Raw genomic sequence first — 24,930 nt, forward strand, 5'->3', positions numbered from 1 at the left:
GGTAAAGAAAAATTTTCACAGATCCTAAGTCTATAACTTCCTAGTTACATATAGTCTTACTGTATCCACTTAGCAACTATCAACTTAGTAATGAAGATCACGTTTAGTTCTCAAGTATGAAGTACTTATAGTTCTCATTGTGGTTTTGTTGGTAAGATTTTAGACTTGTTGCAACCACACAACTACACTTAGGCACATGCTAGTCAACCCTCGGATAATATAGTTGATCAGGCTATATCTTCCCAGTTTTGACAATATGTCTCTAAGTTCACCTGTGTTGCCCAACAATCGTAATTCTTTTGTACTATCCTAGTGACACTGATTTTAGTATAAATGCAGGCGCGTATACTTAATTAAATATTTTAATATTTAAAGTATAAACTATTGTTCAGATTATTTTAATCCCAATGTATTTATAGTTAGTATATCTTTTATGGGTTGATATACTCAATTCACGATAAACAATGCTCTGGTACCAATCTGTCACACCTCAAAACCAGGAACGGCGGAAACGTTCTGGGGCGGAGGACATCATGTACAATATCACAACAGTGAATAGTAGTAAACAAACAACATAATCATCCATTGCATTAATAATATACTTTTAATACAAGTGTTCTGACATGTTGAAAAGACACTAAAGTATGAATCAAAATGAAAGATGAGTCCTGAACGAGCTCCATCTTCTCTAAACCTTGCATCGATACCTGTCTATTGTTGACCTAAGGATACAAGGTATTTTGAAAGTGAGTATTAGCTTTAAAGCTGGTGAGATCATAAGTATTTTAGTGTCTGTATTTGTAATAATATATTTGTAAGAATGTATTTGTAAGACTCTATTTGTAAGTATGAGTATATAAAAGATTTGAGTAACCTAGAAAACCCTATACTTCCTACTAAAAGTAGACTTCTACCAAGGCATCTAGTAACTGACTGTGTCTCTTGTAAGATTGTGTATTTTCCCAAATCTGACTATCATTAACCAAAAATATAGTTTCTACATTACCATGCATCGTGTGAATGTTCACGAAGTGAATGTAATGGGAAAGTGAAATAGTACTATGGTGTAGTATCAAATAACTACAACCGTACTAACTACCTTAATTCTATGGTAATTTCGTAAGTACTATAGTATTTGTAATAAGTGACTACCTCTGTACTATTTTGCCTTATTTGAGGGATAAGGCATAATGTGATTGCTAGATCCCAGGCTAGATGCTCTCCTGTCAAAGAGATTTTGGGACCGATACACGACCCCTGCATATCTGCAAGCTGTGAACATCCACATTACTATGATCACGTATACCTAATATAACTATCACAATGCGTTGTGATTCATTGGTATGGTTAGATCCTGAAATCGTTCCATGTTATAGCACCTAGTGATGTCTGTTCTATTATCGTATATGTAAACACACTCATGTAAACGTATCTATGTAAACGTACTTATGTAAGCGTAATCAGGTAATAGTATAGTAGTGTACTGTAATGTTCTGCGAGTGCTAGTTGTACCGTGTGTTCTCTCTCTATCTAGCATGTATGTTTGTTTCTCATCACTGTGTATTATGTTTGTTTCTCATCACTATGTATTATGTTTGTTTCTCATCACTATGTATTATGTTTTTTTCTATTCACTATGTATTATGTTTGTTTCTCATCACTATGTATTATGTTTGTTTCTCTTCACTATGTGTTATGTTTGTTTCTCATTACTATGTATTATGTTTGTTTCTCATCACTATATATTATGTTTGTTTCTCCTCACTATGTATTATTACTCATGTATGAACTTACTCTTTGTATGATTCATTGTTCTAGTATTAGTATTAGTAAAACCCTAAACTATGCTTATTGTAGTTTACTAGCAATATAACTTGTATGTATGAACATGGAAGTATACCCTTGCTACCCAAGGGTATTGAATTGATTGGAAGAACCTTTATGACTATATATTTACACTTGATATATAACTAATAGTTAAACGACCTTCGGACGGATACCCGATACCCCACTAGACCACATCCCAACCCGGAAAAGGAAATAAGGCGGGTTAGCCTTCCTAAGCCTTCAAACATTACTTATATAACTATACATATATAGGCATGCAATTGACAATAAAAAAGCATAAAATAAGTTTTGTAACATCTTTGAACGTGATTACTATCTAAGGAAAATGTCAACTTGATGTCAGCCTATAAAATGGGTTGAAAGTATTTGTTTGATAAAACAGTTTAAGTATAAAGAAACATTTGTTTGAAACACAACTGTAAATGGGTTTGAAATGAAACATGCAGTGTATAATGAACAGTTTTATAAGGATTTTTAAACATATAAAATGTTTATGAAAATCATTTGAAGGAAACCGTTTGGTAAAACAACTAATGAGTAGTAAATCATTTGAAATGTTGCTTATTAATCACATGTGATTAATATAATAACTAGCATGATTCTACTTGTATCACCCCGACCATAAAAGCATTTAAAAACATTTAAAACATTGATTAAGGGGTATGAACTAACATGTAGTGAGTGGTACCGATGAATTGAAGATGTAGGATTGCTAGGTGTAAAGTGAAGTCTGGAACACACTCTATGATCCTAGTTAACATATAATATGACATATATGTATACAATTAGTCTTTAAACAACTAATAAACAAAGTTATGACACCCTAGGACATGCTAAACACCTTATACAAGTGTTATAAGTCCCAAGGGTTGCATCTAAGTGTTGTAGGGAAAGGCTAGTGTGTTTGGGGTTCAAGGAAAACTCCATTAGGGAGTTTACGGTTTTGTGGTCATAACCAAAAGCGTTTACGGTCATAAAACCTTGGGTTTATGGTCGTAAGCTCATCCTCTTTGTGACCATTTGTTGTTTGAAGCTTTAAGAGTCCCTAGAAGCTTTTCTACTTGATGTATGTGACCAAGGATGGTACTAGGGCACCATTTCACTCCTAATTGGAGTTTGCGGTACCTAAACCATTTTCCTTTGGGTTTACTACCGTAAAACCATAAGGTTTATGCTATTTGGGGCTTTTCAAGTCCTTAGCTCATCAAGGTAATAATCTAGGTTAGATTCTAGGCATAAGGATTAAATATGGGACATTTATACAACTTTTGGGGTGTTTACGGTTTTGGGAGATCCCCAAACCGTAAACACATGTAAATGTGAGGTTTTTGAGCTTTTGTGTGGTAAACTAATCAAGGATGGATCTAGACAAGTTCCTAAGGCATTGTGAAGCATCTAGGCACCCTAAGGCACCACTTTACACCTTACTTGGTGTTTATGGTTTTGGCAGCCTCCCAAAACCGTGAACACCTTGTTCTTGGTGTTCTTTGGACATTTTCTTGTTATTAAGATGTATAGCAAGCTTTAAATGACACTAGGATAGAAGTACTTACTTTGTGGAAGCTTGAAATGAACTTACAGTCCAAGAACACTAGTTTGTTCTTGGTGTTCTTGGTGTTCTTGGTGAAAAGGAAGAATCAACCTTTTTGGAATGATTTCATGGTTAGAAGTGTGTTAAAACACTAGATCTAAGCATATAACCACTTAAGGAAGCTAGAAACACTTACTAGATTGAAGATCTTGGAAATCTTTTTGGATGATACTTAAGAGAGAATGGTTTTTGATCTTGAGAAGTTTTGGAAAAAGTGAAAATAGTGACTAGATCTTCTATATATACTCTCAGATTTAGGGTTTTTGTCAGAAAAGATTTTATTCAAGCAGTAAACTCTAATTCCCTAGAGTTTTGGAATAACTGCATTGCACAATAACCCTAGTGCATCCTCTCTCCTGTTATCACTAAAGTGTGAAATCCTGAAATACTCAAACTTACTCTAAAAAGTCTGAAAATTGACAGTAATTGTTCTGACTTCTATTGACTTGATATGTTTGTACAGAATAAAAATTTCGGGTTGTCACACTATACCTATTATAGTATGAATGGTTTGTTACGTCCACGTACTATTCTGAAAACTCTACAATTAAGTTTAGAAAAACATCCCTTATGCTTCGGATATTATAAAAGGGATAAAGTATCTAGATGTTTGATGTAAACCCGTTGAAATTGCATTAGTTTTAACTAAAGAAAAACCTTTGCGTTTGGCTTGTATTGCCCCCCTTGAAAACGTTATAAAAACTTATAAAAGCGTAGGGCTATGAACTCACTGTTTAACATAGGATTCGTGTGTCAATCAATAGGAGTTATTGGGTGTTAGAGAATGTCTCAGACACAAACGGATCCTATTTAACATATAAAGGCACATATATGTATTAGATGAGGAAATAACACTATTTGTTATAGAAGGAAACCACCTTAGGGACCAAGAAACACTTGAAACTCAGTGTTAGAATCACATGTGACTGAAGATGGGGAGTTTGCGGCCGTAATTAGGAGTGTACGGTAATGGATTTGCAGCCCAACAGGGTTTATGGCCCAAGTGTTTGCGGCCCATGGGTTTACGGCCTAATGGTTTTCGGGCGTAAAAACTTGGTGAGTGGAGCGATTTTCAATGTTTCAAGGTCCTTTCTAGCCCCTTGGAATTGTTCTAAGCCTTGTTTATGGCTCAAAGTATGGTTTGAGGCCACCAACCGACCAAAAAGGGAGTTTACAGCCATTGAAGGGTGTACGGCCGTACACTCGAGTTTACAGCCGTAAACCCATTTCATGTTCATGATTTGCGTCGATTTTAGGTGAAAAACCAATGATTTCTAGTAGATATCAAGCATAGATGGTAGTTACTTACTATAAGAGGCTTGAAATGAGGTTTTTAGCCACCAAACACTAGTGTGTGTTCTTGGTATTCTTGGTGAGAGATAAAATCTAGAACAATATGAAATTCATGAGATGAAACATGAATTCAACACTAGAAAAGGGATTAAAGCACAATCAAAGTGAAGAATCACTTACATTTTTGATGGTTCTTGAGCAATTTCGAAAATTGTAGAGAAAGAGAGAGAGAGTATAGAGAGAAGGTCCTTAGAGTGTGTAAAGGTTGGAATGAAGGCCACTCATCCCTTATATAGGGGTGAGTTTATAGCCACAGGGTGGGGTAAGGGGTGTACGGCCGTAACCCCAAGTTTGCGGCCGTACACTCCTCTCGAAGGGGTGTTTGGCCCGGATGTTATGCTTCGACATGGAAAAACTCGTTCTTGGACCCAAGCTTCGATTGTATTGAGTTTAGTATATTTTAGTGGACCCGAGAAGTTGATGGAAAATTTAATAAAAATTAAATTTTATTAACGGAGGCGGGTTAAAATAATGGAATATATTTTGGGTCGTCACACCAGCGGGGTCGGATCCAGTGCAACGTTTGTAGAAACTGCACGATGAAGTTTGGTTTCAAGGGTTTGGATTGTCATTGGGACCGGAATGAGGTGTTCATCATGCTCTCAGGGTGGTCGATGTATCACAGGGGGAGGTGGTTAGGACCCCTTCAAATATTTGCGTATATGCTATCTTCGGCCATTTTCGGTGGATGTTAGGTATTTGTCTCGCTTGGGAAATTGTGATAAGTTGGATCACGGGTCGGATTTCTGCTATTATATGGGTTAGCAAAGGTTGTTAGATGCCATTCAGCATGTCAAGGAATCTTTGAGAAATCTTCAGACAGTTGTATCTTGCGGAGCAGATTCCGTATGTACCGTGATCGCTTTGATTTGTTGTCAGAATCTGTTCAGTGATCTAGGTTGTTAATGGTGTAGCAGGTTTGGCAACATCTTTAGGGATTGCCCATAAGGAGTAAGCCCGTTATATTTTCATTATGTTCATGCAGACGGAAAGGAGGTCGACTGTTTGACGGTCAAGGAGGAGCAGTGAGTGCACCTACTCCAGTCATTTTCGGGGTTGGTCCAAGGGATTAAATGAGGGACATATGACTAGTTTTTAGTATCCTTGGTATTTATGTTTAGGGAATCCATCGGGATTTCCGAGGGAAAAGAGAGTTGTCGGTGAGGTTTTGGTTAGACTATCTGTTTGTTGGACTCCGAGATCTGAGCATGATATCGCTTTTAAGCATTTGAAGTCATTGATGTAGTAGGATACAAGATGTGTTAGCGGGATTTCAGGTAGTGTGCTATTTGGGTAGGGTGATTTACGGCGTTCTAGCTTTAGTAAGCACCGGTCGTCAACAAGGTGAACATTGGAACGTAATAAGGATCGGGAATCCTTCAATTCTCGTGTGCTGAGTGGACTTAGTTGAATTAAAGTGGGGGAGAACCGTCCAGGTATCCAGGACAAATGCAAGGGTAAAAGTGATGTAAGACTACGGGGGAGCCGTAATATTCACTAATGATCAGTTAGAGTATATTATTGAAGACTTCAAGGGAAACGTATCATTCACTAGCAGTAGAGAGTGTTGTAACATTGTGGGGGCGAGTCTGTATGGTTATGCGAATTTAGGATTGAACTGGTAGAGACTGCTGAGCTAAGGATTGGACCTTGTGATACAGGATCTTGTAGCGAGTAGTGCATGTTTCTATAAGACTATGGCTGGGTGGCCCTATAATTGGATCTCATAAGAACCTCGTGGTTGCACCAGGTGCAAGACAGGAAGTCTCAGGGAATCGGCTAAGAGTATTTATTAATCGGTCAAGTAAAGGATGATGGGGAGTCATGGTGCATTATGTAAGTGACAATTCGATGATCTCTGAATAAGAGCGGAGTCAAAATTCAGAGTTGAGTAGGAACCTGAATCGGAACTCGTGTAGGATTTTTTTCGGTGAGATGGGAAGTGAGACATCTATATGCCAAGGGCATCGAGGGCAAAATTACACGGTGGTGAACGGGCTGGTTCAATGTTAGTTTAAGCCATTATGAGGAGTATTGGGTGGCTCTATCTGTAATAGAGCAACGACATGTCGGAATCAGGAAGCGGTGGGTTGAAGGAGGTTGGGTATGATGTAAGGCTACAACTATTTTGGATGTATTTACCTTTGTGAGTAGGATTCAGTGGCGATAGGTTTTCAGTCTATCTCTATCGGATGGATCAAAGGGATTGAAGGAGAAAGGGGACTACTGAGTGTGTTTTTGGTTCGACAATCAGATAGGTGTACGGTGTTATGGACAGTTGGTAGACAAGTTGGGACCAGGGAGGTCCCGGGTGTTCTCCAGGAAAGCAGCCATGTGGCAGCAAGAGAAGTAGATGCGACTTTAGTGATTTGGGGTATGTATGTGGAATTGTTGGTTATTCGATAGTCGTATTTGACTGATGATTTTGTCCTTTAGGAAACCTTAAGGTATTACGAGTGGTAAGTATTCTATCTAGGCTGGTTTCTTATGAAATCAGTTCGATGTGGGCAGTCTGTTAGGGAGACAGAGCATCACGAACTTCAGAGTTCGGACGAAGTAGATGTGATTAGGTTGCAAGGAATTTGTTCATATTTGGGTTATAGAACCCTGCGAGAGTTGGTTTCAGTTGCCTTAGGAAGGTTGTGTTTTCTCGGGTTTGTGGCGGTGTTGTGCAGGTTGCCTTGTATGACGGCGATAGTAATGCATGATTTTGAGGACGAAATCTAATTTAAGTGGGGGAGAGTTGTAACACTTTGTTCCGAATTGACTTCTAGTATGAGGTTATGGGCCGAAGGTTGGTCATCATAAGGAGTATGGCTCTAGGGAAGGTAAAATCTAGGCCCATTTGGGTGTGGGTGATTATTAGAAGTGATCCGAGTGTTCAGTTCATGTTGTGGAGCTTAGGGGTACTTCGGTAAAGTGGCAGTTCGAGATTTTGTGGAAAATGGATTTTTTTAGAAGGTCTTAAGAAAGGTTTGATTTGTTAGAAGTGTAGGTCTTCTTTTTATCTTTTCGTGGATATAAGGATCGCCGAAAACATATTTATAACGAAGAAGTTATGGCCTTTGGAAGTTTAGTAGTTTCAGGCTTCGTCGAGTAAGTTGGGCGTATGCAAAGAGTACGTCGGACATACTAGTGAAGAAGGCAGTAAACTGGGCATACTTTTGGAGTACGATGGGCATACTGACCAGGATGGTCGCAAATGTTCTTTAGAGTACGTTGGGCATACCATATGAATGATAGGCATACGCCAATCAGACCTGAACCCAAATTTAGGGTCTTGGACCCTATTTAAGCTCCATATCTCATAACTTAACCCTAATACGTTCAGCCTCCATCCCTCCAAACCCTATAAATCGACCCTTAGCCCCCATTTGAGTGATTATAGAGCTTCAAAGTGATTTTTCGTGTGTTTTGGTGCTAGAAGAGGAAGAAGGAACTTCTTGAAGAACCATTGTTTGACTTGGAGCTTTTGGATCCAAGCTTTGTGCACCCAAATCTATCTTTTGGAGGTATAAATTCTCAACATTTTACAACTCTTTCATGTAGATCTAGCTAAGTGGTACATTGTTATGCTTTTGGTCCCTTTGAGGTGGTTCTTGAGAGTAGAAGTTACTCAAGAACCTTTAAGCCTCTTATTTGGACCTTACTGAGGTTATAGAGTCATAAAGTTTGGATCTTGAGGAGTGTAAACCTTCCATGCATGATTTTGTAGTTATTTGATGCAATTTTGGGACTTAGGGTTTAGTTTTAGACCCCATTGAGTTATGCTAAGTCATAAAGTTGGAAACTTTAAGACTTAAGAAGTCCCTTGAAATAAGATCTGAAAGTTTGGACTGAGGTCTCAAGGTATTAAGAAGTTTTAAGACATTTTGGGAGTGATTTTGACCTTTTTGAATTCATCATTGGTGTTTGGGATTCATTAATCCATGCAAAGGCTTCAAGCATTCGACTTTACGGATCTAGTAACTTATATTTAGCCATTTTGAGGTTCTGGACGTCTTGGCTTAATGTATTAAGAACTAGGATTGAGAGTTGGTCAACATGAGGAGTACACTGGGTGTACAAGCCTGTACGCGTAGCGTACAAACCCTTAAGTTAGTATGCTTAGAGTACAAGCTGAGTACGTCTCGCGTACTCAGCATAAAAGGATTTTGGTTTTTGGGCTTCGGTTTGGGCCATCTTCTCGGCTTTGTTGTTTTAGGCACTATTGGACCATCAGGTTTTGGGTTGATATTTTATTTGTGGAGGCCCAATATGGTCTTGGGCCCAATTTGGAAAGTTGGGCCATTGATGGATTTATAGACATTATAGTGTTGGGCTTTTGGTTTGGGTATGGTCCTTAGTTTTGGATCATATTGGGCCAGGGGCAAAATGGTCAATTTACCCCATGCATGGATTAAGGATTATGGTATGGGACCCAATTTCTAATTGGGTATATTGATTGGTAGTGACAAATCGGGTAGCTAGCGGGGCAACAACTAAGGAATTCATGCGGGAAGCTTGTACAGTGCGAGTTGAGTCTCCTCACCATACCAATGGGTCTAAGGCACCAATGTCGGCCAATTTTATTATATGTGATACACTATTTGGAGTGGTATTATGTGGCATGTTAGCTAGTTATGTGATAGGGAGTATGCTAGTGATTATGTGGTGTGTTACTTGATTTTGTGGTACGTGATATGCTAGTGGTCATTTTGATACTTGCATGGAAGACCTCCGGGGGGTTCCCGTGGAACTTAGGTGTAAGTCCTGTGAGGGTTGCCATGGCATCCTAGGTCAAGAACTCAGGGGGTTCTCGAGGCACGTGTAAGTCCTTGGAGGGTTTCCTTGGCATCCTAGGTCAAAGACCTCTAGGGGTTCCCGAGGCATTGGGCTAAGACCATGTGGGGGTTCCCATGGCACCTAGAGTAAGACCCTAGAGGGTTTCCAAGGCTTCCTTATGTGTTGTTTTTCATGGCTTATGTGTTCTGTATAGCTGTTTAACTAGCATGATATGGTGTTCGTATTTGTATGTCGGTATGCTCTAGGGAACTCACTAAGCTTCATGCTTACAGTTTTTTTATGGTTTCAGGTATCTTCGATTTGGAAATGAAGAACTCGGATTGATCGTAGTGCACACACCTATGATTTCCGTAATGAATGATTTTGGGACGAACTCTGATAAATGTTTTACTTAACGATGATTTGAAATGTTTGGAATAAACGGTGTCAATGTTTTGGAATGATTGGAATAAATGATATCTATTTTTGGGTTATATTAAAAATGAAAATTTTACCCCTGATTTTTGGGTCATTACAAGTTGTATCCTAGTATTAGGTTTATTGCTTTGGAACTTCTATTTGCATGTATAACTAGAGAAAAACTTAGATCCAACGCAATTAAGGTTGCATGAACACATATGAATGTTGTTATGCTCAAAATCCATCAGTGGTATCAGAGCCTACAATGTTTTTGTGTTATATTTGATGCAATAGTGAACTATCCAAATCGAAAACCAAAAGAGAATCGCATTCTGCCTGATGATCTCGACGAGTCCCATGAGGAAATCGACGAGTTGAATGAACTCGACGAGTCAGTGATATGACTCAACAAGTTGACTCGTCTGTTAGCAGACTTTTTGAATTTTTGATCTATTTTGGATTAGGATAATTACCATTAACCATTTTTATTACTACAATTTGATTTTGTTAAATGGTAATCTGATTTTCATATCCAAATAGATTGGTTTGGTCAAATTTTAAGATAATGGATAATTATATGATTAATTAATTATTTAAAATTTGATTTGAATAAATTTTGAAAAATTTTAAATTGCACCCTCAAGTTTTTGAATTTAAATTTTACTTTAAAGGTTTAATTTTGAAATATTAAAATTCTAAAATCCTAGTTTTTAAAATTTTAAAATACAACCCTTATACTATTATAATATTAAAACATTAATACTTATATATATATATATATATATATATATATATATATATATATATATATATATAATATGAGTCAGTCTTACCGTTAGTAGGCCTCATTCATGAAGTCGATCTATAGGGGGGGGGGGTATAAGGAATATGCCTATAAAATGCCAGTTGATTAGATGTGCACTCTCACCCACCGCTTCCTTGATTGGTGAAGGGTCGTTAACCGAACGGGTAGGATAGGACATTAATCCTCTCACAAATAAGTACAATGAAAATTATAAAGTAACTAAATGTTTTATAAATTCCCAATCTTAGTTACTTTAGAAAAATGTGAATTCTATGCTAATCCATGAAATTGCACATTGAACCTTGTCAAGTCGTTAGTGGAGTGTGTGTGGTTAACCGGAAAACTAACTTGGACTAACAAGGATGGCGATGGGTAGCTCGTAAATTATCATAGATCAATGGATGGAGTGTGTGTGGTTAACCGGCACAATTATTAGGTGGTAAATGATATCAAGAGTACAAAGCTAGTTTGCATGGTTATTCACAACTTGTTTGTGATCCTCGGTATCCAAATCACAAACTTGAAGTGCATAATTGAGATTAAACATGCCATTGAAAAGTTCAATGAATTTCAAAAGCATCTAGGAACTTCATTTCATTTAAAACCTGATCCTTTATATCTTTTTTCGTAGTGGAATTGGTAAATCGTAATTTACCTACCTTCAAATAATTTACAATTGGATTATGGCATCCCTCTTCTGAATTGTGAATTATTGTATTGGGTCATAGCCTTAATAATTCATTTGGGTGTTATATTAAATAATGCTTATCTAATCAAAACATTGTCTTTCTTCTTTTTCAAATGTCTGGACAAACAACGCTTCTGGCTCAACCTCCAACAACAACTCAAACAACTCCTCACCCCTGAACATTTATGCGAGGATTAAGTTTGATGGTGCCAACTTCAATCATTGGATCCAAAATATTCGTATGGCCTTGTGCTACGAGGACAAAGAATATATCCTCGATAAACCGTTGAAGGAGATCGATGAATCAAAAGCTACTCCCGAAGAAATAGCTAAGTGTGGGGTTCACTACAAGGATGCTACTAAGGTGCCATGTATTATGGTAGCCACCATGACTCCAGAGCTACAACGGCTCTACAAGGACTACTGGTCCTACGAGATATGCAAGGACTTGATGGAAGAGTACCATCAAAGAGCACGTCAACAAAGGTATGAGATAGTCACCTTGTTCATCACCACTAATATGAGGGATGCAATGTCCATCACGATCCACTTGCAAAGAATGAAAAGATATTTGGATTGTCTCTTGAAGTTGAATGTGAACTTCGACGAAGAGTTAGCGATTAACAGATCCCTACACTCTCTACCTCCTTGCTATGATCAGTTCAAGATGACTTATCATATGAGCAATGAAGAAGTCACATTGAGCAAGCTTCAGGGCCTGCTAAGAATTATTGAAAGTGGATTAAATGGGAAAAGTGTTGAATCCACTACCATTCTTGCTGCTGCTTCTATCATGGCAATTGGATAAGCAAAATGGAAGAATAAGAAAACTCCTTCAAAGAACTGGAAGGGAAAGTCTCATGATAGATCTTCTTATAATGGATCTAAATCAAAAACCGGTTCTGCCACTCCCTCCTCCGATCCTAAAGAAGCAACTGTTGGATTAGTGTCTAAGGCTCGAACCATATTTGGTAAGTACTTAACCCGGTTGTGCATGGTCTTTTTGGGTTCCCTTCACCAAAGCAACTTGACTGAAGAAATAGTTGAAGAGAGAGGTTATTATGATTTATTAATATGTTATAAGAATAATATATTAAAGGAGAAATGATATTTGTTTAATTAATATTGGTCAATAATTAATTAGGAATTAATTTTGTGATCAAGTGTAATTAATTAAACTAGAGGGGCTGAATTGTAACTATGTCATAGTTACAAATTAGGGCAACGATTATCCTTATCATAGGTTGGATGAAATCAAGGATAAGATATCCTTGAAATCGTCCAAGGGATAGAGGATATGGGCTTTTCAAGGCTTATCTTGTGATTGCCTGGTGGGCAAGTAATTGGATAATGATAAGGACTGAGACCCTAATCATAACCCTATAAAAAGACCCTTAGGCCTTGAGAAATCATCCTACCCATTCTTTAGAGATACCAAGGCTGATTTCTATTCCACCTCTCTCTCGCTCTCTATCTCTCTCTCTCTCTCTCTCTCTACTTTTTCCAATTGCTTGTTGTGTTTGTGAGCCATTAGAGGCATTACACTTGTGGTGCTTGCTTTCAAGACAAAGAGTTTGGAGATTTGAGTTGTTATTACAATATAACAACGAGAGGTATGTGATCTAACTTTATATGTGAATTTCAAAAATAGCATTGTACATTAGGGTTTTATTCTTGTGTTCATAATGTTGTATATCTAATAGTGAAGACATAGATCCAAAGCTAGGGTTGCATGTACACATAGGATTGTTTGTATAAAACCTATCAGTGGTATCAGAGCCATTCGTTTACTTGTTTTCAATTAGTATATTCAAATGTATGAACTTGACAAATTAGGGTTTATAGCCAATAAACCCTAGGAGGCTATAGATTTCGAGATTAGGGTTTCCTAACCCTAATTTGCGAAAAATATCATGAAAGGTTTTGTGAATCCTTTCCTTTGATCCAAGATTTGGAAATCTAGGGTTTGCAAACCCTTAGATTTCGAGATTAGACTCCTTCCCCAAGATAAGATCCTAAATTTTAGGGATTTGGATAATCGCATATCTTGTAATTATCCTTTAACTGTTAAATATGGTAATTGAAGATCTTGCATTATCCTATCCCTTATTTTCGAGATTTAGAGAGGGATTCAAGGGATTAGGATATTTTAAATGTATAAATGGTAATTATCCTCATGATTTAATAAATCCCTTGTGATTTAACAATTCAAATTAATTGTTTAATTTATGGTAATTATTAAATCAAGAGATTTTTAATATTTAAAATTTTAATTTAAATTGAATTAAATTTCGAAAATTTTAAATTGTAGATTCAAACCCTAGTATTTTGAAATGTTTAAAATACACCCTATACTAATATATTATTACAAGTTTAATAAATATATATATATATATATATATATATATATATATATGTATGTATAATTAAAAATGCTAGTCTTACTGTTAGTAGGCATCATTCACGAAGTCGGTCTATAAGGTGGGTATAAGGTTGTTGCCTATAAAATGATGCTTAATGGGTGTACAGTCACACCCATCGCTTGCTTGACTGGTGGAGGGTCGTCAGCCGAACGGGTAGGATAAGCCAACTCTATCTCCTCATTAAAAGTATAATGTTAAAATACAAAGTAACTACATGTTTTCAAATTCCTAATCCTAGTTACTTTAGGAAAAGTGAATTGATGCAATTCCATGAAATTACACTTTGCGCCCTTGCTAAGAAGTTAGTGGAGCGTGTGTGGTTAACCGACAACTAATTGGTTCTAAGCGAAGGCGGCAAAGGGTGATTCATTGTTTATCATAGTTCAGTTGAGCGTGTGTGGTTTATCGGCACATCGGATAGGTGATTGTAACAACGAAGGCACCATGTAGATTTGCGTGGTTATTCACACCCACTTTGTGTTCCTCGGCATCCCAGTCACAAACGAGAGGGGCATATCGAGATTTAAACATGCCATTGAAAGGTTCAATGAATCTCCAAGAAAAATCTAGGAATTCTCAATACATTTAAAACATAAGCCTATGTTTTTCATGATGAAGAATTAGTGAATCGTCATTCACTTACCTCCAAATTATTTGCGTGTTGGATTACAGCATCCCTTTTCTAATATGTGAATAATGTTGTTAGGTCCTAGCCCTAATTTTTCATTTTGGGTGTTTAATTAGGGATTCAATTCTAATCAACCTTGTCCTTTCTATTAGAGATGTCGAACGCAAACAACACTGCTGCTAACTCATTCACGTTAATGAGTCTTTGCCAAAAGGTGACTTTTGATGGAACGAACTTTAGCGAATGGATAAGATACATTCACACTATTGCGCGCTACGAGGACAAAGAGTATATCCTCAAAAAAAAAGCTCAAGAAGATCAATCTAGAAGTCGCCACTCCTGCTAAAATGGTTGTCTTTGAGACCCACGAATGTGATGCAAAGAAAGTACATTGCGTCATGATAGCCACCATGAACCAAGAATTCCAAAATTCCTATAAGGACATGTATCCGTATGAAATGCATCAAGACTTGATGGAGAGGTATCATCAAAGCACGAGGCAAGAGCGCTATGAGATCATTACGAATATGATCACCGCTAAGATGGGAAGTGGAGAATCTCTAACCGCTCACTTGCAAAAGATGCAGAGATATGTCGATCGTCTTCACAAGTTAAATGTTAACTTTGGGGAGGATTTGGCTATTGACATTGTTCTTCACTCCTTGCCTTCATGCTACAACCAATTTAGGATGACCTACCATATGAACAAGGAAGAGGTCACCCTAAGCAAACTCCAAGGACTCCTAAGGACTGCTGAGAGCAACCTAAAGGACAAGTCTGTTGCACCAACTCCCAATCCATCCACTGCTTCTGTTTTGGCTATAGGTTAGGGAAGGCAAGAAGAGGAAGGCTCCGTCAAAGAGCCACCGCAAGGGAAAGTCCCAAGATGGTTCCTCTTCTAGTGGGACCAAGGTTGATCCTACTAAGCCTAATCCTAACCCAAAGGAGGCAGAGTGTCATCATTGCCACGAAATAGGGCATTGGAAGAGAAACTACCCAGAATACCTGCAAGCCATCAAGGATGGAAAGATCAATCCATCTTATGCAGCTATATACACAATTAAATCTAATGATTCATCACATGCTATTTCTTGGGTTCTTGATACAGGATGTGGTTACCAGATTTGTTCTGATTTGCAGGGACTAGGAAGAAATAAGGATGTGGAGCATGGAAGAATAAAGCTAATCATGGGGAACAGAAGAACGTCGGCTGTCACCAAGATTGTAGTGTATTCTTTAGTGCTTAGTAATGGACTGAATTTAGATTTGAGTAATTGTTGCTACTCGCCAGATATGGTAAGAAACATCATTTCATTTCATGGTTTATTTGGACAGGGATTTAGATATTCGTTTAATAATGAGAATGGTTCTATTTATGCTTATCTAAATGGTGTCTTATACTTTGAAGCAATACCTTGGAATGGAATTTATGAAACTGTTATGGTTGTAGATAACCTAGGAAATGATGTGTTGTGTATAGATTCTTCCAATAGTATGGATAAAGCATCTTTGTGGCATTGTCGTCTTGGACATGTCAACAAGAAGCGCATAGCCCAACTCCAAAAGGATGGAGTGTTGGAGTCATTCGACCTTAATGAAGATGATACGTGCGAATCTTGTTTGCTTGGAAAGATGACGAAGTCACCCTTCATTGGCACTTGTGCGAGGGGTGAGGGTTTATTGGATCTCATACATACCGATGTATGTGGGCCCTTTAGATCCACCACAAAGGATGGAAACCGCCTCTATGTGACTTTTACCGATGATTATAGTAGATATGGGTATATTTACTTAATCAAGCACAAGTCAGAAACGTTTGAAAAGTTCAAAGATTTCAAGCATGAAGTGGAGAATCAATTGGGCAGGAAAATCAAGATGCTTCGATCCGATCGAGGAGGAGAGTACCTAAGTCTTGAATTGCACGATTATCTCAAGGAATGCGGAATAGTTTTGCAATTGACGCCACCTAGGACACCGCAGTTAAATGGTGTGGCAGAAAGGCGTAATCGAACCTTGTTAGACATGGTCCGTTGTATGATGAGTTGTGCTTCACTACCTATCTCATTCTGGGGGTATTCCTTAGAGATTGCCGCCCATATCTTTAACCTGGTCCCTACAAAGAAGGTTGCCAAAACACCTCACGAGATGTGGACAGGGAAGGCTCCCTCGTTGGCACATATCAAGGTTTGCGGCTGTGAGGTTTTCGTAAGATGAGAAACTCACGACAAGCTCGAGCCTCGTAGTGAGTGATGTATTTTCATCGGCTACACACGGAGATCCTTTGGATATCTCTTCTATAGACCGAATGACAATGTTGTCTTCGTTGTGAGGAGAGGGGTTTTCCGAGAGCGAGAACTCATAAGCCAAGTAGACAGTGGGAGGCAAATCGATCTTGAAGAGATTCACGAATCGAGTGATGAAGGAACCTCTACCGCTGGCGCTCAATCCGAGGAGGAAACTCCGGTTGAACCAATTGACGAGTCCTTACCTCTTAGACATTCCGAAAGAGTTAGAGTTCAACCCCAGTTTTATGGTTTTCATATTACTACTGAAGGGGACACATATATTAGTGATGGTACACTAATAAATTTAGATGAACCTAATAGCTATAAGGAAGCCATGGCAGGCCCAGAGTTTGAGAAATGCAAAGAGGCAATGGACAGCGAGATTCAGTCCATGTATGATAACCAAGTCTAGAATTTGGTTGACAATGTACCCGGACGTAAGACGGTTGGGTGCAAATGGATCTTCAAGAAGAAGACCGACGTGGATGGGAATATACCCACTTATAAGGCGCAATTGGTGGCGAAGGGATTTATTCAAACTCCCGGAGTTGACTATGATGAGGCCTTCTCACCAGTTGCGAAAATAAAGTCTATTAGGGTAATGCTAGCCATTGTTGCATTTCATGACTATGAGATATGGAAAATGAATGTCAAGACCGCTTTCCTTAATGGGAAGTTGGTTGAGGATGTTTACATGGCTCAGCCACAGGGTTTTGTCGATACGAAGCATCCCGATAGAGTGTGTAAGCTTGAGAAGTCCATTTATCGTCTTAAGCAAGCATCTCGCAGATGGAATCTTTGCTTTGATGAGAAAGTCAAAGAGTTTGGATTTGTACGAAGCGAAGATGAATCATGTGTATATGTGAAGGCCAGTGGGAGTATAGTTAGCTTCCTTGTTTTGTATGCCGATGACATACTGCTCATAGGAAACGACATCCCGACTCTGCAGGAGGTTAAGTCCTGGCTCGGGAAGTGCTTCGCTATGAAGGACCTCGGAGAGGCTTCCTATATTTTGGGAATAAGGATAGTGAGATAACGAAGTAAGAGACTAATAGGACTTAGTCATAATACCTACTTGGAAAAGGTACTAAAACATTTTAGTATGGAAAACTCGAAGAAGGGAGAACTACCGATACAGAGTAATGCCAAGTTGAGTAAGACTCAAAGTCCGAGTACCAAAGACGAAATAGTAGAGATGATTCGAGTACCTTACGCTTCCGCAGTTGGCTCAATCATGTATGCTATGACTTGTACTCGCCCTGATGTGTCCTTTTCTTTGAGCATGGTCAGTAGATATCAAGGGAATCCAGGAAAAGCTCATTGGATTGCTGTCAAGAATATACTTAAGTACCTTCGGAGGACGAAGGAATGGTTCTTAGTCCTCGGAGCGAGTGATAACTTAAAGGTGCGAGGGTATAGTGACGCCAGCTTCCAAACCGACAGAGAGAACTACCGTTCGCAGTCGGGCTAGGTCTTTACTCTAAATGGTGGAGCAGTGACTTGGAAAAGTTCCAAGAAGGAAACTATAGTTGATTCAACGTGCAAATCAGAGTACATTGCAGCGAGCGAAGCGTCAAAGAAGGCGATATTGTTAAAGAACTTCATTGGTGACCTTGGAGTTGTGCCTACCATAAAGCAGCCTATGGAGATTTTCTGTGATAATGAAGGAGCGGTTGCCTTGACCAAGGAACCAAGGGATCATGGTACATCTCGACATATTGACAGAAAATATCATTTTATTAGACATCGAGTAGAAGAATGACACCTCATGGTTAAGAGGATATCATCAGAAGATAACCCAGCAGATCCGCTTACGAAGGGACTGAGTAGGGTTAAGCATTTGCAACATGCTAGGAGCATTGGACTGAGGGATGATATTAGTTTAGATTACATAGTTTTGAAACGTGTAATAGATAAATGTAATTGACATTTGATGATTAAATAAAGGAGTATTATTTGTAAGTAAAGTTACTGTCTTATGTTAATTGTTTAACTATTATTTCACTTTGCATGTTTTGACTTCCAGAATAATTGAGTTTATTAAGAATAATCGAATTATTCAAACAGTCCACAATCGTTCATATGTTGGAAGTATGTATGAATGAAGACTGTCATGAATTGGTGTGTAGATTGTCTAAATGGTATTAGGCATGACAAATGTTTGCTAAAACGTTCATGAGTGCTTATGAAAAAGGTTTTGAGCATTGGAATAAACCTGCACTTGCTGGAATCACTTTATGGAATATGACAAAAAGTGATCGAAAGATGATAGTATCATATGGTCTTAAAACCTAGATATATGGTTTATTATTTTCTTATTGGTTGTGCATTGATAATGCAAAACCGCATCAGTAAATTGATGTCATAAAACGCATTGTTGTGTATAATTGATTGGTGAATAAGTAAATGCGTATAAGTAGAAGTTTATCTATTACTTCTATCCTAAGAGGATAAAAGCGATATCACGGCCGCTCGATGATTTAATTTGACTTATGTATCGGGCCCGATCAAGACTCAATTGATGTGTTCAATTAAGTTCTATGTCGAATAATTCTGAGATCGAGAAACCAATTGCTAGACAATCAGTTCCATAAAATTGTCAGCACAATACCTAAAAAGAGGACTGTACGATCCCTTATCTAAAGGAAAAGTTACTGATAAGATCAGAATTCAGCAGCGTCTTTGAGAGCTACGATTGCTAATCGAGGTGTACGTTACATTTGTGGTTACCAGACTTATCCAAGTGGGAGACTTTTGGATTAGTGTCTAAGGCTGTAACAGTATTTGGTAAGTACTTGACCCGGTTGTGCATGGTACTTTTGGGTTGCCTTCACCAAAGCAACTTGACTGAAGAAATAGTTGAAGAGAGAGGTTATTATGATTTATTAATATGTTATAAGAATAATATATTAAAGGAGAAAGCATATTTGTTTAATTAATATTGGTCAATAATTAATTAGGAAATAATTTTGTGATCAAGTGTAATTAATTAAACTAAAGGGACTGAATTGTAATTATGTGATAGTTACAAATTAGGACAATGATTATCCTTATTATAGGTTGGACGAAATCAAGTATAAGATATCCTTGAAATCGTCTAAGGGATAGAGGACATGGGCTTTTCAAGCCTTATCTTGTGATTGCTTGGTGGGAAAGTAATTGGATTAGGATAAGGACTGAAACCCTAATTACAACCCTATAAAAAGACCCTTAGGCCTTAAGAAATTGTCCTACCGATTCTCTAGAGATACCAAGGCCGATTTCTATTCCTCCTCCTCTCTCTTTATAGTTTCTCCAATTGCTTGTGGTGTTTGTGAGCCATTAGATGCATTAGACTTGTGGTGCTTGCTTTCAAGACAAAGAGTTTGGAGATTTGAGTTGTTATTACAACATAACAACAAGAGGTATGTGATCTAACCTTATATGTGAATTTCGAAAATAGCATTGTACATTAGGGTTTTATTCTTGTGTTCATAATGTTGTATATCTAATAGTGAAGACATAGATCCAAAGTTAGGGTTACATGTACACATAGGATTGTTTGTATAAAACCCATCAGCAACATGCTTCTACATTCATGATAAGGGGCATTGGAAGAAAAGTTGCCCGAAATACTTGGAGGACATCAAGGATGGGAAGATAAAGCCCTCCTTTACAGGTGTTTATACAATTCTATATAATAACTCATCACATGCTAGTTCTTGGGTCCTTGATACAGGATGTGGTTTTCACATTTGATCTTATTTCCAGGGTCTAAAAAGAAGTAGGGATCTGGATCATGTGATGATGAACTTGGTTATAGGCAATAGGAAGTCATCTCCTGTTACCAAGATCGAAGTTTACTCTTTAATGCTTAATAGTGTTAGATTTGAATGAATGTTGCTTCTCATCAAATATGATGAGGAATATTATTTCTTTTCATTGTTTGTACAGACAAGGCTTTAGATTTCCGTTTAGTAATGAAATTGTTTCTAAAAATGCTTATTATAATGGTTTATTTTATTTTAAAGCATTGCCTTGTAATGTTGTATATGAAACTGTGATGGTTGTAGATAAATTAGGAAATAATGTGTTGCTTATCGATTCGTCTAATGGTTTAGACAAGGCATGCTTGTGGCATTTTCATCTTGGACGTGTCAACAAGAAGCGCATAGCCTAACTCTAAAAGGATGGAGTGTTGGAGTTATTTGACCTAAAGTTAAATGACACATGTGAATCTTGTTTGCTTGTAAAGATGACTAAATCACCTTACAGTAGCACTTGTGAAAGAGGTGAGGGGTTGTTGGATCTCATACACACGGATGTGTGTGGGCCCTTCAGATCCACCAACAAGGATGCAAACCGCTTCTATGTGAATTTTACTAATGATTATAGCAGATATGGATATATCTACTTAATCAAGCATAAGTCATAAATTTTGAAAAGTTCAAAGAGTTTAAGCAAGAAGTGGAGAATCAAATGGGAAGGAAGATCAAGATGCTCAGATCCGATAGGGGTTGTGAATATCTTAGTATCGAGTTCCATGACTAACGTAAGGAATGTGGAATTCTATCAAAATTGACGCCACCTCGGACTCTGGAGCTGAATGGTGTGGTTAAGAGGCGCAATCGAACCTTATTAGACATGGTTTGTTCCATGATGAGTCAAGCTTCGCTTCTGATATCATTCTGGGGGCATGCCTTGGAGACTGCCACCCATATCCTTAATCTAGTCCCGACAAAGAAGGTTCCAAAACACCTCACGGGATGTGGACATGGAAGGTTCCCTCGTTAGAACATATCAAGGTTTGGGGTTGTGAAGCTTTCGTAAGACGAGAGACTCAGAACAAGCTTAAACCTTGAAGTGAGCGGTGTATTTTCATTGGCTACACATAGAAATCCTTTGGATATCTTTTCTATAGACCTAATGATAATATGGTCTTCGTAGCGATAGGAGGGGTTTTCCACGAGAGGGAACTCATATGCCAAGAGGACAGTGGGAGGCAATTTGATCTTCAAGAGATTCAAGAGTCAAGCGATGAAGCAATCGTCTCGCAAATGGGATCTTTTCTTCGACGATAAATTCAAAGTGTTTGGTTTCTCTAGAAGTAAGGATGAGTCCTGTGTATGTTAATGCTAGTAGGAGTATAATTATCTTTCTAGTATTGTATGTCAATGACATATTGCTCATAGGAAACGACGTTCCAACCTGGCAGGAGCTTAAGTCCTGGATCGGGAAATGTTTCGCTATGAAGGAGCTAGGGGAATCTTCATACATTCTCAGGATAAGGATCTTGAGAAATAGAATTAAGAGACTAATTGGACTTAATCAAAGTACTTACTTGGAAAAGGTGCTGACACGTTTTAGCATGGAGAACTCCAAGAAAAGGGAGTTATCCATCCAAAGCAATACCAAACTGAGTACGACTCATAGTCTGAGTACCGATGCCAAGATAGTGAAAATGAGTTGAGTGCCATATGCTTCTACCGTTGCCTCGATCATGTATACTATGACATGTACTCTCCCCAAGTAATATTGGGTCCTTATACTTGGAGGCAGTGATGACTTGAGAGTGATAGGGTATAGCGACACCATCTTTCAGACCGACAAAGATAACTTTTTCTCTTAGTCAGGTAGGGTGTTTGCCCTAGATGGAGGATCAGTGACTTGGAAAAGTTCCAAGAAAGAGACCGTGGTTGATTCAACATGTAAATCAGGTTACATAGCTGCAAGCGAAGCATTAAAGGAGGTTATATGGTTGAAGAACTTCATTGGAGACCTTGGAGTTATATCATCCATACAGGACCCTATAGAGATTTTAGGTAATAAGGAAGGAGCGGTTGCCTTAACAAAGGAACCGAGGGGTCATGGCAGATCCCAACATATCGACATAAAATATCATTTCATTAGACATCGTGTAGAAGAAGGACTCCTCGTGGTCAAGACGGTATCGTCAGAAGAGAATCCTGCAGATTCCATCACAAAGGGTCTGAGTAGGATTGTGACAACCCGATATTTCAACTCTTTGTAATGGCCTAATAGGTCAAGTATTGTAAACATTTTTGAGTTAATAAAATTAACTTTGATAATAAAATGTCCAAAAAGTTTCTATTTAAATTCTTCTATGTTTAAATATCATTAAACCATGATCGTACGTAAAAAGAACGCCCAAATCCGACTTCGTATACTGAAGTTATGATTTTTCCAAGTTCAGCTTAGCAACAGACAGCTAAAAACTCGAAACGGAGATCGAGCGACATTTGGCCGGAATGACCTAAACGAGAATCGAAGGTCTCGACAATGGTATTTCAACGGTAAAAAGTCTGGCAAAAACCGACGTCAGATAAAGAAGTTATGAATTTTTAATGAAATTCCTTAATCACGTCATTTTAATAATTAAATAATAAAAATAATTTCGGAATTTGCCAACGGAATCTAAACGAAAGTTGTAGATCGTAGTCTCACCTTCGCGGGGATATAAAGAACGTCGAAAACGGAGTTCGTATGAAGGAGATATGAATTTTTGAAGTTTGATAAATAATTTATATATAATTTTTATTAAAAATTCGGTATTATCCGAAGAGGAGTCAGCCTAGGGCCGAGGTACGCGCCGCGTACCCTCGTACGCCCCGCGTACTCGAGGCCACGGCCTCTGATCGTCCATGTCGCCCTATGCGAAGCTACCCGACCCGCCGTCCCATCCGACCCGCCCCATCCGAAATACGTAAGCAGTGACGTCCCGTACGCGCCGTGTACGGGAGTACGCCCCGCGTACGAGGGCCTTCTAGCCCCCTATAAAAGGGGTGCGAGGGGTTCCGGAAAAATTGCTCATTCACTCTCCTTTTTCTTGCGTTTTACCTCGTTTTCCGTGCTCGCACTACCCCGAAGCCCTGGTCATTTTTGCTCAAGTCCCGAGGGTCGATTTTACTCCCGAGATTCCCGAGAATCCCGAGAAAAATCTGTTTCCCGAGACGAAACTCTGCCTGGTTTTCGATCTCGCTATCTTCAAACTTCCAAGTGAGTTCATACCCCTTTATTCAACCTTTGAAATGCTTTTAAATGTTTTAAATACTTTATGGGGGGGGGAATACAAGTTAAACACTTATAGTTATTGCTTCGATCACATGTGATTGCATTAATCACATGTGATTATAACTAGGAAACCAATGATTTTATCACTGTTCAAACTATTTTACTTCAAAATGTTTCACAAACTCTTTTACTTATCAAATGCTTTTATTTAAACTTTGTTTTACTACTTATAAATTGCATGCCTATATATGTATAGATATATAAGTAATGTTTAAAGGGCTTAGGAAGGCCATCCGCCCTATTTCCTTTTCGCGCACTGAGATGTGGTCTGGTGGGATTTCGGGTGACCATCCGAGGGTCGTTTCAATATTAGTTATATATCATATATACATGTATAGACATAAAAGTACTTCCATATTCATACTTATTAGCACATCATTAGTAAGTTACCATCGGGGTAACACAGGATCATACTACTACAATTTCTAGATCAACGAGTCAGTTCATTCAGGAGTCAATACTTATTACTAAGAGAACATATACAACGATACTAGAACAAGTAATATTATATTGCATATACACGAATACGTTAACAATTGTGATCCACTGTATGGGAGCATGTCTTAATTGTCATGACCCGAGTTGTAGCCAGAGTCTCTTGGAGGGAGAGCGTGAGTTTGCGTATAGATCTATACTGGATTGACTATCCTACACCTCGCTGCTAGCTACAGTGGGACCGACAGGTCTGCGGGTGCCAAACATCATACCTTATTTTTCGACTATACGTTGTCGATGTTACCAGTCGATAGTATGGTGCAATTTATCACATGATACCTTAATATAAACCCGGTTTAAGGTAGTTAGTACAGCAGTAGTTCCTATAAAACAAAACTACAGTACTACAATAATTTACCCATTGCATTTTGGTGATAACCTCACTTAAACTTTAATGTACAAACTATATTTTGTTAAATGAAAGTTACACTTGGGAAATTACACACTTTTACATCAAACGAGCATACAAAACAGTTAAGCCTTGGTAGAGGGCTACTTTAACAGAAAATATAGGTTTTTCTGAGAGATTCAAACTTTTACAAACACTTACATACATTTA

Source organism: Lactuca sativa, chromosome 2 (assembly GCF_002870075.4).
Source record: "Lactuca sativa cultivar Salinas chromosome 2, Lsat_Salinas_v11, whole genome shotgun sequence".
In the NCBI taxonomy this organism is placed as follows: domain Eukaryota; kingdom Viridiplantae; phylum Streptophyta; class Magnoliopsida; order Asterales; family Asteraceae; genus Lactuca; species Lactuca sativa.